This window comes from Ceratotherium simum, chromosome 8 (assembly GCF_057802395.1).
Source record: "Ceratotherium simum simum isolate JZ-2026a chromosome 8, ASM5780239v1, whole genome shotgun sequence".
NCBI lineage: Eukaryota > Metazoa > Chordata > Mammalia > Perissodactyla > Rhinocerotidae > Ceratotherium > Ceratotherium simum.
This window is the reverse complement of record NC_141907.1, coordinates 12338236-12351526: the sequence shown is the minus strand read 5'-3', so window position 1 is coordinate 12351526 and position 13291 is coordinate 12338236.

The window sequence follows — 13291 nt, the reverse complement described above, 5'->3', positions numbered from 1 at the left end:
TTTCCTGATCAAGAGTGTGGTACATGTCTTTTGAAAATAGAATAAAAACCAGCTATAATCTCAATACCTAGAGAAAACCACATTTCTTCTTATACATACAACATGTATATAGTTGTATACATACACATGCATATATAAATGCATAATTTAGAACTAAGTTCTTCAAACCAGCCACAAAAAAGAAAACAGCCTATAAGCATCAAAATAGTGTCACAAAAGTTCACTCATTCGTTCACATACACACTTCGAAACTGTGCACTGAGCCTACGCTGTGCACTAGCTGTGGACTAGATTCCAGGGATACGAAGACCTTCAAGACAAGGTGTTTACCTCGCACAGCCCTCTAGTCTACTCTGGAGAAGGAATTCACATTAACTAAGAGTAATTGATTGTTACCCATGCCACAGTATGAGCTCACTGACAGAAGTGTAGTGGCAGGCTTGAGGGAACAGTGAATGAACTAGAATTAGAGCTGCACTCAGGGTCTCATTCATAAATTATTTTCTCATATTTTATGTACAGTCCTAAAGCTTGGTTTTCTAGCTACTGAACTACGAACTGACTAAGAAGAGTAAAGAAAGAGTAAGTGTAAAGAAACTACTTTCTTTTTTTATTAGCACTTGAATGTGTACCTGTATTATTCTATACATGTATTATCTCATTTAAATTTCACACTCAGTCAGTTGTTTTTCCTTTTAGAGTGAGAGGGCAGCACACCAGATACCACAAAAAGACCTCTTTCTCAGAATTTCGCAAGCCAGAGTGGATAACAAAATCTCATTTTTAATAGGCATCAATTACCAGTAAAAGGAAAGAAAAAAGAAAAACAATTGTATGTCATATTTAATGTTCAAACAAAAAATATTTTATGCATGTTAACATATTTTATGCACATTATATAAGGAAAAACTGTGTCTTCACCAGACAACTATTAATTCATTTTTTCAATTTGTTTAATTAATACTTATGGTGAATTTACCATATGCCAGCACTGTATTCGAGTGAATAAACCAGATGAAAATCTCTGCCCTCAGCCACTTTGGAAAACAGCTTGGCAGTTCCTCAAAATGTTAAACAGAGTTAATACATGACCAGAAATTTCAATCCTATGTATCTACCCAAGATGTATGAAAACATACATTCTCACAAAAATGTACATGAATGCTCATAGCAATGTTATCATAATAACAAAAAAGTGGAAACAACCCAAATGTCATCAGTTGATGAATGGGTAAACAAAATGTGGTATACCCATAAATGGAATGTTAGTCAGCCATAAAAAGGAAAGAAGTACTGACACATGCTAGAACATGGATGAACCTTGAAAACATTATGCTAAGTGAAGGAAACCAGTCACAAAAGACCATATATTGTATGATTCCACTTATATGAAATGTCCAGAATAGGCAAATCTATAGAGACAGAAAGTAGATTAGTGGTTGCCCAGGGCTGCATGTGGGAGGAACGGGGAGCGATAGCCAATGGGTTTCTTTTTTGGTTGATTAAATGTTCTAAACTTAGATTGTGGTGATTGCAAAACTGTGAATATACTAAAAACCATTGAAATGGATACTTTAAAAGGATGAATTTTATGGTATGTGAGTTATATCACAATAAAGATGTTTTAAAAAAGTCCCTTCCCTCATGGAGTTTACATTCTCTAGTGAAGCTCCCTCCGATTTCTCTGGATCTCATATGGACAGCTCACTGCATATTTGATGCCATTGGAGAAATACTCGGGGAAAAAAAGAGAAAAGGGAAAGCAATGTATTTAGCATTTATTAGTTTATGGTACTATCCAACAGAATGGTGGCTTTTTGGCTCTGTACCCCGTAACTCCTCCTGGCCCCGGAAACAGGGATTGTTGCTTCCATAGCCAGAACTGTTCATGTGCTGCTTCTTATCACTCTTAGGAGGAGAAGGAGGGAAAGAGGATGAAAGAGAGGAGGAGGAGGGAAAGACAAAGAAAAAAAACAGGAGGAAAAATGGAAGTAGAGAAGAAGCAAAGGATGAAGAAAAGGAAGGAAGAAGAGGAGGAAATGAAGAGGAAGAGGAAACATTAACTGAGCATGTACCATCTGCCAAACACTATACTGGGCTCCTAATGTAGATCATGTTATTAAACTCTAAAAATAACCCCATGAGGTAGTTACTACTACTACACCCATTTCACAGATTTGGCAACTGAGCATTGTGGCCATCGAATTTTCAGAGGTAACATTGGTGGAAATACTATTCGTTGGATCTTGGGCTGAACACCTACAGTGCAGACTTCAGTTCCTTTGCCCAGAGATCTGGGCAGTAGGCTCTCTACTGGACCAGTGGTATAATTTGGATATTATTCCTGGATTTTTCCTAATTCCTTCACCCTCCCAGAGATTCTGGAGCTTCCTAATACCCTGTAATGCACTATTGGGAGATAGTTCTGTTGTACGTAACTAAGAACGCTGACTGTGGCAGAGAGAGGTCAAATAACTTAACTGAAGACCCACAGGTACTATGTTGGATATGGGATTCGATTCCCATCCACCTAATTCCAGGCATTGACTCTTAGCCACCACACCCTACAAATGGCACTGAGCTGTGTAGGCTAGGGCTCCGTGATGCCACCCACAGGGAAGAGGGCACCAGCATGCAAGTCGTGATGAGCACATGGCTCAGATGGGAAACGTTTTGTTCTGTTTCATTATGGGAATATATAGGTATTGTCAGCAAATACTTAATACCTTTAAAACTCCATTAATTGATATTAAACATTATTAATAGAAATGCTGTTGTTATATTTTTTAAATTAAATGTTTACTCTCTTATGAATTCCCTGTAAATTATTCTCTGTAATATTAATGGCAAGGAGTGGTGAAGACAGGGTGAGGTTGAGGCAGAGAGACATTTTCTTTAACAGAAGGACTACTGTTTGCAACAGTCCTGGAGGTGTGTGTTTGTGCTCTTATAGACAGGAGAAGCACCATCTTCTTCAGCCAAGGTCACAAGACAAGGGCATAGTGGAACTGGTGTTTCACCTTTGGCCCAGAAAGATACCCTGAAGACTGAACATCGTGGAAAGAGACCTGGCCAGCCACCACACAACCATACAGCACTCAGAAAAACTGTGAATTTCACTCCAGACCTCACCCTCCGAGGCCACTAGCAGGGTAATAGCTCTCTGCAGCCTAACACACCTGCAGGATGCTACAATAACACAAGTTCCTGGTGATGGCCTGACTCATCCTGAAAAGATTCACTTTCCATTCAGGGTACCATCTTCACAAGGCCAGATAGTATGTAACACCTTCCAAGTCAAAACGTTTGTTTTTTTTTTATTGATGTTTTAATGGTTTTTAACATTGTGAAATTTTGGGTTGTGCATTTCTGTTTGTCCATCACCATATATATGACTCCCTTCACCCCTTGTGCCCACCTCCCACCCCCACTGCCCCTGGTAACCACAGTACAGTTTTCTCTGTCCATGTGTTGGTTTATATTCCACATATGAGTGAGATCATACAGTGTTTGTCTTTCTCTTTCTGGCTTATTTCACTTAACATAATACGCTCCAGGCCCATCCATGTTGTTGCAAATGGGACAATTTTGTCTTTTTTTATGGCTGAGTAGTATTCCATTATATATATACCACATTTTCTTAATCCAATCGTCAGACGAGGGACACTTAGGTTGCTTCCACTTCTTGGCTATGGTGAATAAGGCTGCGATGAACATAGGGGTGCATAAGCCTCTTTGGATTGGTGATTTCAGGTTAGTTGGATAGATTCCCAGTAGTGGGATGGCTGGGTCATAGGGTATCTCTATTTTTAATTCTTTGAGGAATCTCCATACCGTTTTCCATAGAGGCTGCACCAGTTTGCATTCCCACCAGCTGTGTATGAGGGTTCCTGTTTCTCCACATCCTCTCCAACACTTGTTGTTTTTTGTCTTGGTGATTATAGCCATTCTAACAGGCATGAGGTGGTATCTTAGTGTTGTTTTGATTTGCATTTCCCTGATGATTAGTGATGTTGAACATCTTTTCATGTGTCTATTGGCCATCTGTATATCTTCCTTGGAGAAGTGTCTGTTCATGTCCTCTGCCCATTTTTTGATTGGGTTGTTTGTTTTTTTGTTGTTCAGTTGTGTGAGTTCTTTATATATTATGGAGATCAACCCCTTGTCAGATGTATGTTTTGCAAATATTCTCTCCCAGCTGGTTGGTTGTCTGTTCATCTTGATTCTGGTTTCATTTGTCTTATAAAATCTCTTTAATCTGATAAAGTCCCACGTGTTTATTTTTTCTTTAGTTTCCCTAGTCTGGGTAGGCATGTCATCCAAAAAGATTCCTTTAAAACCAATGTCAAATAGTGTGTTGCCTATATTTTCTTCTATGAGTTTTATAATTTCAGGTCTCACCTTCAGGTCTTTGATCCATTTTGAGTTAATTTTTGTGAATGGCGATAGCAGATGGTCCACTTTCATTCTTTTGCATGTGGCTGTCCAGTTTTCCCAACACCATTTATTGAAGAGACTTTCCTTTCTCCATTGTATGTTCTTAGCACCTTTGTTGAAAATTAGCTGTCCGTATATGTGTGGTTTTATTTCTGGGCTTTCAATTCTGTTCCATTATCTGTGTGTCTGTTTCTGTACCAGCACCATGCTGTTTTGATTACTATTGCTTTGTAGTATGTTTTGAAGTCAGGGATTGTGATGCCTCCTGCTTTGTTCTCAAAATGTTTCTTAATCTTTCTTAACCTGTCCAACACATTCTCACTGCATCTCCTCTGAGCTTAAGAAAAAAGTTGAGTGTCACTTCCTGGGTGTGCGTTGTACTGCAAAATATAATTTCGATATGTTTTTTCAAACCCCAGCCCTGCCTTGTGATGTAAACCTCTAGCCACAAACTAAAATGGGTAAAACAAAAATATTGGAGATTAGAACGAAAGGCTGTCAGCTAGCTGGATGTTGCATAGGGCTAACCCATTCTTCTCCTGAGGGTCTTTCATAGCTAAGTTTTACTATACAGTCTGTTTTCACAACCATGTAAAAGGCCACGTCTTATAATGTTTTTCTTTTATGAGCAAAGCTTCCCCCAAACCCCCTGCTCTATATTAGCAAAAACACTGAAAAGTAGTTTTTTCATGTTTGTTTGTATTAATGATGTGTTTTGTTTGGTTTTGCTTTTATATTTCTTTCAAAGTCCATGGTTATTTTAAAAATAAAGATCCATTTTATGGTGTAATTTTGAAGTTTATGCTTCTGTTGCAGGGATGAGAGAATTTTTTAGACATTTCTTTTGAACACTGGAGTATCTAAGCTGGCATAGTACTTGCCCTGCTGGAGGATTCAGAGCTCTCAGATTGCCTTACCTTTGCTCCCTGAAACCTTTGGACTACTGGAATTAAAATCTGGAGTCTTTGAAATAATTAAGAAACTGGTTTCTTTGGAAGTAGAGTGGGGTGTTTATCTGCAGTAATAACCAGATGGCCAGATGTTTTTCAAATTGGATTCTCAGAGCACGTGGAATATGCAATCAGGCATACACAAACACTCCAAGATGGTCATCTTTGGTGGGAACCAACACTCTACATTGATGAAGCTTCTATCTGGACTCAGCATTTACTTTCCTCTTTGGAGCTTTTCACCTGGAAATAATATGTGGTTGTTCAATTCATTAATAGACTATTGAGATCCAGGGAAGAATCAATATATCAATACATCAATGTTACAAAAGCGTTTACTCTTTGACCCACTGACTTCATTCTAGGAATTTATCCCACAAATATCCTGCACACATAAGAAATGATGGCTATACCAGATTACTCATTGCAGCATTGTTTATAAGAGAAAATTATTGCAAACCAACAAAATGATGTTCCCAACAGGGGATGGGATAATAAATTATGAAACATCTCTCCCATGGACTACTACGTAGCTGTAAAAAAAAAGTGAAGAATCTCTCTATGCGTTTACACAGAATGATCTCTAGGATATATTAGTAAGCAGAAAAAAGCAAGATACAAAGTATTGTTTATTGAATGCTCTCTTTTATTTAAGAAAAGATAGGGAATAATAATATTTATTCATATGTGCTTGTATTTCCACAAAGAAAAAAGTGGTTATCAGAGTGAAAATTAGGGGACAGAACAGATGACAGGGACGAGAGTGAGGCTTCTTATATTGTTTTTATTTTTGAACCATGTGTATGTTGCCTTTTCAGAAATAACATAAAAACCATCAAATATAATCTAAAGCAAAATAAGTACTTATATTACAAAAATGGACCACTGGGGACAGCGCTTCTTTCACATCTTATCAGGCACGCTTATCAAATCATCCTCCAGTTGAGAAATCAACAAAATTAAGTGTGTGTGCAGCGCACCCATCATTGTTTCTTCACATGATTCAAAACCACACAGAGCTGATGAAAACATCCTTCTTGTGGGCACTGGCCCTTCTGTGGCCAGCCCAGGGGCATCAAGAACAGAGCCAGAGAACAGGAAGTGCAAATACATATTATATGACCCTAGACAGGAGCAGTCATAGATATTGCATGCCTATGAGAAGACTATTTGGAAATTCAGAAATGGTTCTAAGCTAAACATAACCATTTTCCTGGGTCCCTTTAGATCAGAGTTCACAGTGAGGTCACAGTAACCCCAACAACCTCTATTTCAGTGTTTTTGAACCCTCCATTTGTTTTACAGAACATGAGCCCATTTCAGAGAGTCTCCCCCTCTTTATTGCTGTGGGTCCTCATGGGGAGTATTTCATCTCTGCTCGAGAAGGCTGCCCACTGCCCTGTGGCTTCTATCAGGACATTCCTTTCCTGCTCAATCCCCACTGGTGACGTACAGGCTGTGGGCTGGACATCTCCCATTTGGTCCTCCAGATTCTCCACCCTTCTCCATTGAGCTCTTTGCCCCGGATCCTGCCCCAGCAGGCTCTCCCAGAGTGAGGCAGGAGAATGAGGTCAGATTATTTATTTCCTGTCTTAGTCCGTTTGGGCTGCTATAATGAAATACCACAGACTGGGCAGCTTATAAACAACAGAAATCACTTTACTTTCTCCCGGTTCTGGAGGCTGGAAGTCCAAGATCAAGGCACCAGCACAGTCGTGTTTTGGTGAGCGACCTCTTCCTGGTTCATAGCTGGTGCTTTCTCATTGTGTCCTCACATGGTAGAAGGGGTGATGGATCTCTGTGGGGTCTCTTTTATAAGGCACTAATCCCATTCATGAGGCTCCACCTGCATGATTTAAGCACCTCCTACAGGCCCCATATCCTAATACCATCACCTTTGGGGGTTAGGATTTCAACATATGAAATTGGGAGGCACACAAACATTCAGGTCATAGCATTTTCCCAGCCGGCTCCCTCCTTGCGGGGTTGCCTTGCAGGCAGGGCAGATGCCTGCTGGATTCTTTGACAGAGGTCACTGCTCCTCTCAACGTGGCCTCTCCCTGGGACTCTTTCCTTCCATATTCCTGTAACCACTTCATCCTCTCGTCCTTTTAGGCCTTGGTACATTCCTGCACGCTATCTGTACCTTTGTAAATGGTCCTTTGTTAGACCTCCCTCAAATTATCGTGATTTGAGTGTGTCAGCTGTGTCCTACTGGGACCCTGACTGACATAGACTGGCCCTGCCTGCAAGGCAATTTGATTTTGTCCCATAACTGCCTTTGCTGGCCACCTTCCCTGGGAATCTTCAGCTGTGCGTGGCTAAGTCACTCATCGATAGCTGGTTCCCATGACAATGCTATTCTTGGCTCTGTGTCTCACAGTGCTCTCTCTCCCTAAGGCTCTCCCCAAGAGAGAAGGATGTTACAATAATTACACCAGGACAAAGGACACCAATTGGCAGTGTCACGAGCCAACCAGGATGTTTGGTCTCTGCACATGTGTGTGCATGTGCACACCACACACACGCAAGTCCAATCTCCACTACAGTATGATGGTGAATGTCTGATTCTTCTCCACTTTCCAGAACTCCTTTGTTATCTCACAATCCCTTCCACGAATGTACTTCCAGGAGCCGCATGCCATCAGCCCAGATAATCTGAACCCCAGAGACAGTCTGACATTTTAGAAGAAGAGTACAGTGTGGTGTATTTTGGATATGACATTATATCAAAGACATAGAGGTGGAGGGTGATGCATTGCCAGATGAAACTCCAACAGGATAACACTTTACCTTCTTAGTGATTTATACTTGATTTACATCCTCAGCCAGAGTTTGGGGGCATCAATATGCTGTGACCAGAAGGCTCTTTCCAATGGCCCTCTAGTGGCTTTCCATCTCATTCACAGAGAAGTCTGTGACATGGCCTGCAAGATCTAACCTGATTTGGACTTTTCCCTCCCTTCACAGTGATCCTGCCATCCTGGCCTCCTTACTGTTCCTCTAGTAGTTCAGACATATGGTCACCCCCAGGGCCTTTGCTTCTGCTGCTCCTTCTGCCTGAAATGTTTTTTTCCACAGATATCAGCTTGGGTAGATCCCTCCCCTCCTTCAAATCTTTGTTCCAATATCATTGCAGTGAATCCTTTCCAGACCTCCCTATTTAAAACCACAGCCCCTAGCCCAACACTTTCTGTATCCTTTCCCTGCTATATTTTTCTCCACAGCATGTATCACCTTCTAAAATACAATTGTCTGCCTAAACAAGCTACTTATTGTTTGTCTCCCCACCGACTAGAATGTGCACTCCAAGAAGGCCTGGATTTTCATCTGCTCACTGAAGTAATTCCCATACTTAGAACAGAGCTTGGAACCCGTAGACACATGATAATATTTGTTGAATGAATTAGTGATTGAAGCACAAATCTGGTCATACATCTCCCTCGTCAAAGTTTTTCAGTCTTCAATAGTTTCCCGTTGCTCTAAAGACAAAAGTAAAGCTCCTTAGCGTATTTATAAACTGGCAGAAATTCACTTTCTGGTCTTACACAAGCCAGTTTCCCCCATTGCCATGATTTGTTTTGAGAGAGGAACTAGCACGATATGTGAAAAATAAGACATGCTGGAATTTATGAGTTGTGATGAAAAAAGATAGACAAGGACGTACGCATAACACGACTAAGGAAATAGTGAGTATTGTGTAAGTGTATTAGTTAGTCCACCCAGCATCCCTCCCTTCCTGGACCAGCACGACCTTTCTTTTGAGAAATGGCTTTTCTTCTGCTGAACGGAAAGTAGTTGCTGAATGAGTGAGGGGAGGCGCCACAGTTGAAAATAAGAGGAGTTAAATGAGTAAATTCAGGAGAAAAAGAGACAGCAGATGTTGGGGAGAAGGAGAGAGAGTACTTCCAGATATTACTGGTGTCAGAGAAAAACAGAGTGGGACAGAAGTTAAAGTGGTGATCGCAAATTTTATTCAGGAACTATTGCAACAGGAGAAAGAGAGACTTCAGTGTAGAACTGGGCTCCAATCCAAATAAAACATGGACAGTGGGGATTTATAGCCAAAGAACAGGGTGGAGGCCAGTGGGTGGAAAATTACTAACTGGAGACATCAAGGATAAGGGGAGGTTCTGGCTCAACCAACTTGATAGGATTCTTGCTAAAGGGAGGGGTAGGGAAAGAAAAATAATTTTCCCTCTACCCTTCTGAGTTCTTGGCTGAGGTCCTATAACAAAAGACAGAAAAAAAAGAGGTTTACTGACATGTATATTTCATGTATACATGGGAGATGCCCAGGGACAAACGGGTAACATCCTGAGGTGGCTCAGAATTCAGGATTAAATACCATCTTAATAAGGAAAGGGGAAGTGGAAAGGCCAGTTATGGGAGGTTACCAAGAAAAGCACAGTAAACAAGGGCAAAATTTATTATACAGATTTAAGTCAGTGTCTTCTCCATTGTGAGATTGTCTTGTGATTTTGTTTTCAGCTTTACTGAGATAAAATTGACAAATTATAAGATATTTAAAGTGTACAATGTGATGATTTGATATATATATACTTGTGAAAGGATTCCCACCTTTGAGTTAATTAACACATCCATCAACTCACATATTTATCTTTTTTTTCCAGTGAGAACATGTAAGATCTACTCTCTTAGCAAATTTCAATTATGCAATACAGTGTAATCAACTATAGTCACCATGTTGTATATTAGATACTCAGACTTTATGCATCCTGTAACTGAAAATTTGTACCCTTTGATCAAACTTTCCATATTTATCCCACCCCTCAGCCCCTTGCAACCACTTTTCTACTTTCTGTTTCTGTTTACAAAGGTGTAATTTACCAAGTTACCGTAAGTTATAGATAGCTTAAGAGAAAAGAGAAAAATGTTCCCTTAAATCTAGAAAACATAACATTAAAGTACCAGGAATACCGCCCAGAGGTAGAAAAATACCACACATCTATAACATATACATATAGACGTACATAAACATACAGACAGATGCAGAGATCTAGACAGGTATGATAATACAAAACTCATTAGCTTATAAAAGAATAGTTGGATCCAAACTGTGTTTCTGGCAGATGGAATATGTTATGGTTATCCATTCAGATGCCAAAGCTTCTTACTAATATTTGTGGAGAAGACTTTGTCAAATGACAAAAATAGTACGATTTAATAAGGAGTTTGATGTCCTTTATTCAAGGGAAAACAGTCCATGGATTGGGGGAGTATAGTGCCCCACAAGCAGTAGAGCACTCTTCCCGAGAGATTTTGGGCAAAAACAAGTTCTATAAAATGTTAGAATAGGCAACGTGGAAACAGGGCATGAGTGGCAAGAAAGTGGGGGATGTCCTTATGAGGCTAGCTGGTCCTATTTTCTAGGGTAAGGTGAGCTAGTGAAAGCTGAGTTAGAGGATTGTAATTGGTATATGCTAGGTTTCCATGACAAGCAGGCATTTCCCGTAAGTGCAGGCTGACTTAGGTTGAGATTTACAATGTAGCCTGGGCCTCTGGGGTGGCCTCCATTTTGTGGGTCCTGATATATGAATTAACCTCATCAACTTTTAAGATTTTTCACTTTTCTACTTTCCAAATAGATCCCTTTTCCTTTTCAGCCTCAGGTAGTTGCTTTTGGGGGTCCTGAGTCCCTGGAGAGCCCCCAATGGAGGATAGGGGGCCTAAAGTTCAAGTCACTGTGATAGCTGAGGGGCTTGTAGGGGAGGAAAAATTTTCCTTCTACCTTTCTAGGTTCTTTGGCTGGTCTAATAATCAAATTTACATAAGAAAGATTAACAGAAGAAAAACAAATTTAATTACATACGTACAGGGGCCCCATAAGAATGAGACTCACAGGCAGTCAGGCAATTGAGGCTTATATGCCACTCTGAGCTATGGAGATGGGGGTAGGGATCTGGAACTTCAAAGTGGAGGAAGACAATTTACAAGCAGATGAGAAGAGCAAATGTTTGGAAAACATTTGTTTGCCCTGCCACATGGAGACAGAGGGATACAGAGAGGACTTTGATCAAACAGGCCTTCCTAATCTCCCCCAGCTCATATCCTCTGTAGCTATCTCTGGTGATAGCTCTCTTCCTGGAACAGGACCTCTATCTAAATTCTTTTGGGCAGTTAAGAGGGAGGTAAAAAGAAAAATTTTCTGAATCTTTTGTTACTTGAAAATAATCAGCCTAAAATAATCCTCATACCAAAGAGGAACATTCTGGGGTGGCAAATTTTGCTCCCCTACAGGCTAGAGTGAGAAGAGAACAGTCTGGAAGAGGTGGACAGAAGCATGGAGGAGGTAGGAGCTCGAAGGGATACATATCAAAGTATTCAAGGGAGCTGAATGGGAAGACAGAAGGTGGCACAAGGAGGAAGGAGGGGCGGAAGCAACAAGAAGGAGTCTGTCTTAGAGGAGCCACTTTGGGGAGATCTTAAGTTTCCCAAAGAAGTCAAGGAAGTTCTAAATTATCCTCAGCAAAATCGTGCCAACAAGAAGGAGTTGGACAGAGCTGACGAAGCACAGAGTCGGGCAGGAGTTTGAGAAGGGAGTTTCAGTCAGCTGAGACGTTCCCATGGGAGGAACAGGATCAAATAGAACAGAAAGGCCTTTAAAAAACAGCTCCTATCAAGCTCTGAATATCAGCTTCCAATAGGCCAACTTCTGACCACAGAGCTCTTTTTAAAAGAAAAAACTCTTTCGAATATCTTATCATCAGGTTTCAACAAAGACCAGTAGTAAATATTCTGGTATTAAACACCTTTCTTTTTTTAAATTATTTTTTATCCTTTTTCTTTTAAACTGAGGGTATACCTATCATCTTTCTCTTCCTGGTACTGAGAGGGAGACACCCTTACAAATAGAGATTTCCTTTATAAATGTAAATTTCCCTTACAAAAGGGTAACCAGGGGCCGGCCCATTGGCGCAAGTGGTTAAGTGTGTGCGCTCCGCTGCGGCGGCCTGTAGTTCTCAGGTTCGGATCCTGGGCACACACCGACGCACTGCTTGTCAAGCCATACTGTGGCGGCGTCCCATATAAAGTGGAGGAAGATGGGCACGGATGTTAGCCCAGGGCCAGTCTTCCTCAGCAAAAAAAAAAAAAGAGGAAGATTGGCAGATGTTAGCTCAGGGCCGATCTTCCTCACAAAAAAAAAAAAAGGGTAACTAATCCTCAGTTTTCAGAGCTTCTCCTGTGTCTGCTATTTCTCAAAAATAATCAGCCCAAAGTAATCTTTATGCCAAAGAGGCATATTTTGGGGTGACATATTCTGTTCCCCTTCACAGGCCAGGGTGAGGGTGGGGGATAAGGAAATTGATCATCTTTCAAGCGTAGGAGATTTTCACTAAACTGACCCAGCAGGATTTTCTTTAGCAAGAATCTTTGCTAAAACTGGACTAAATGGGTCAAGGACAGAGCCAAGGTCAGGATCTCATGGGCTTAGAGGAGCCTGACTAGAGTGAGGCGAAGGAGAGAGACTTTGTCACTGGTCAGATGCTTCTCACAGTCTCTGGCCAGGGTCAGCACAAGGAAATAAGCCACGTGGTTTCACGGATGAGTTATTTGTCTAGTTTAAACCAGTCTCACTGCTTGGAAGGAAGTTCCTGAAATCAGGGACCCGAGGCTAGGGCACAAGGCTGCTAGGTTTCCCGGTGCTCTGGGAGGGACTGCAGGACGCTGGGACAGTTCTCTCTGCCCCCACCCCACCCCCGTGAGCCCACATCAAGAGGGAGTCGACCAGAGCTGCAGTGCAGCACTCAAGCCCCAGTACAGGGTTCTGGAAGCTCACAGCCAGGGTTCACACTGATGGGTCAGTTATGCAAGTCTCTGACCTTTGCCCTGGAATCAACAAATGTGGGATTTACACAAGTTAATACATGTAAAAGACTTAG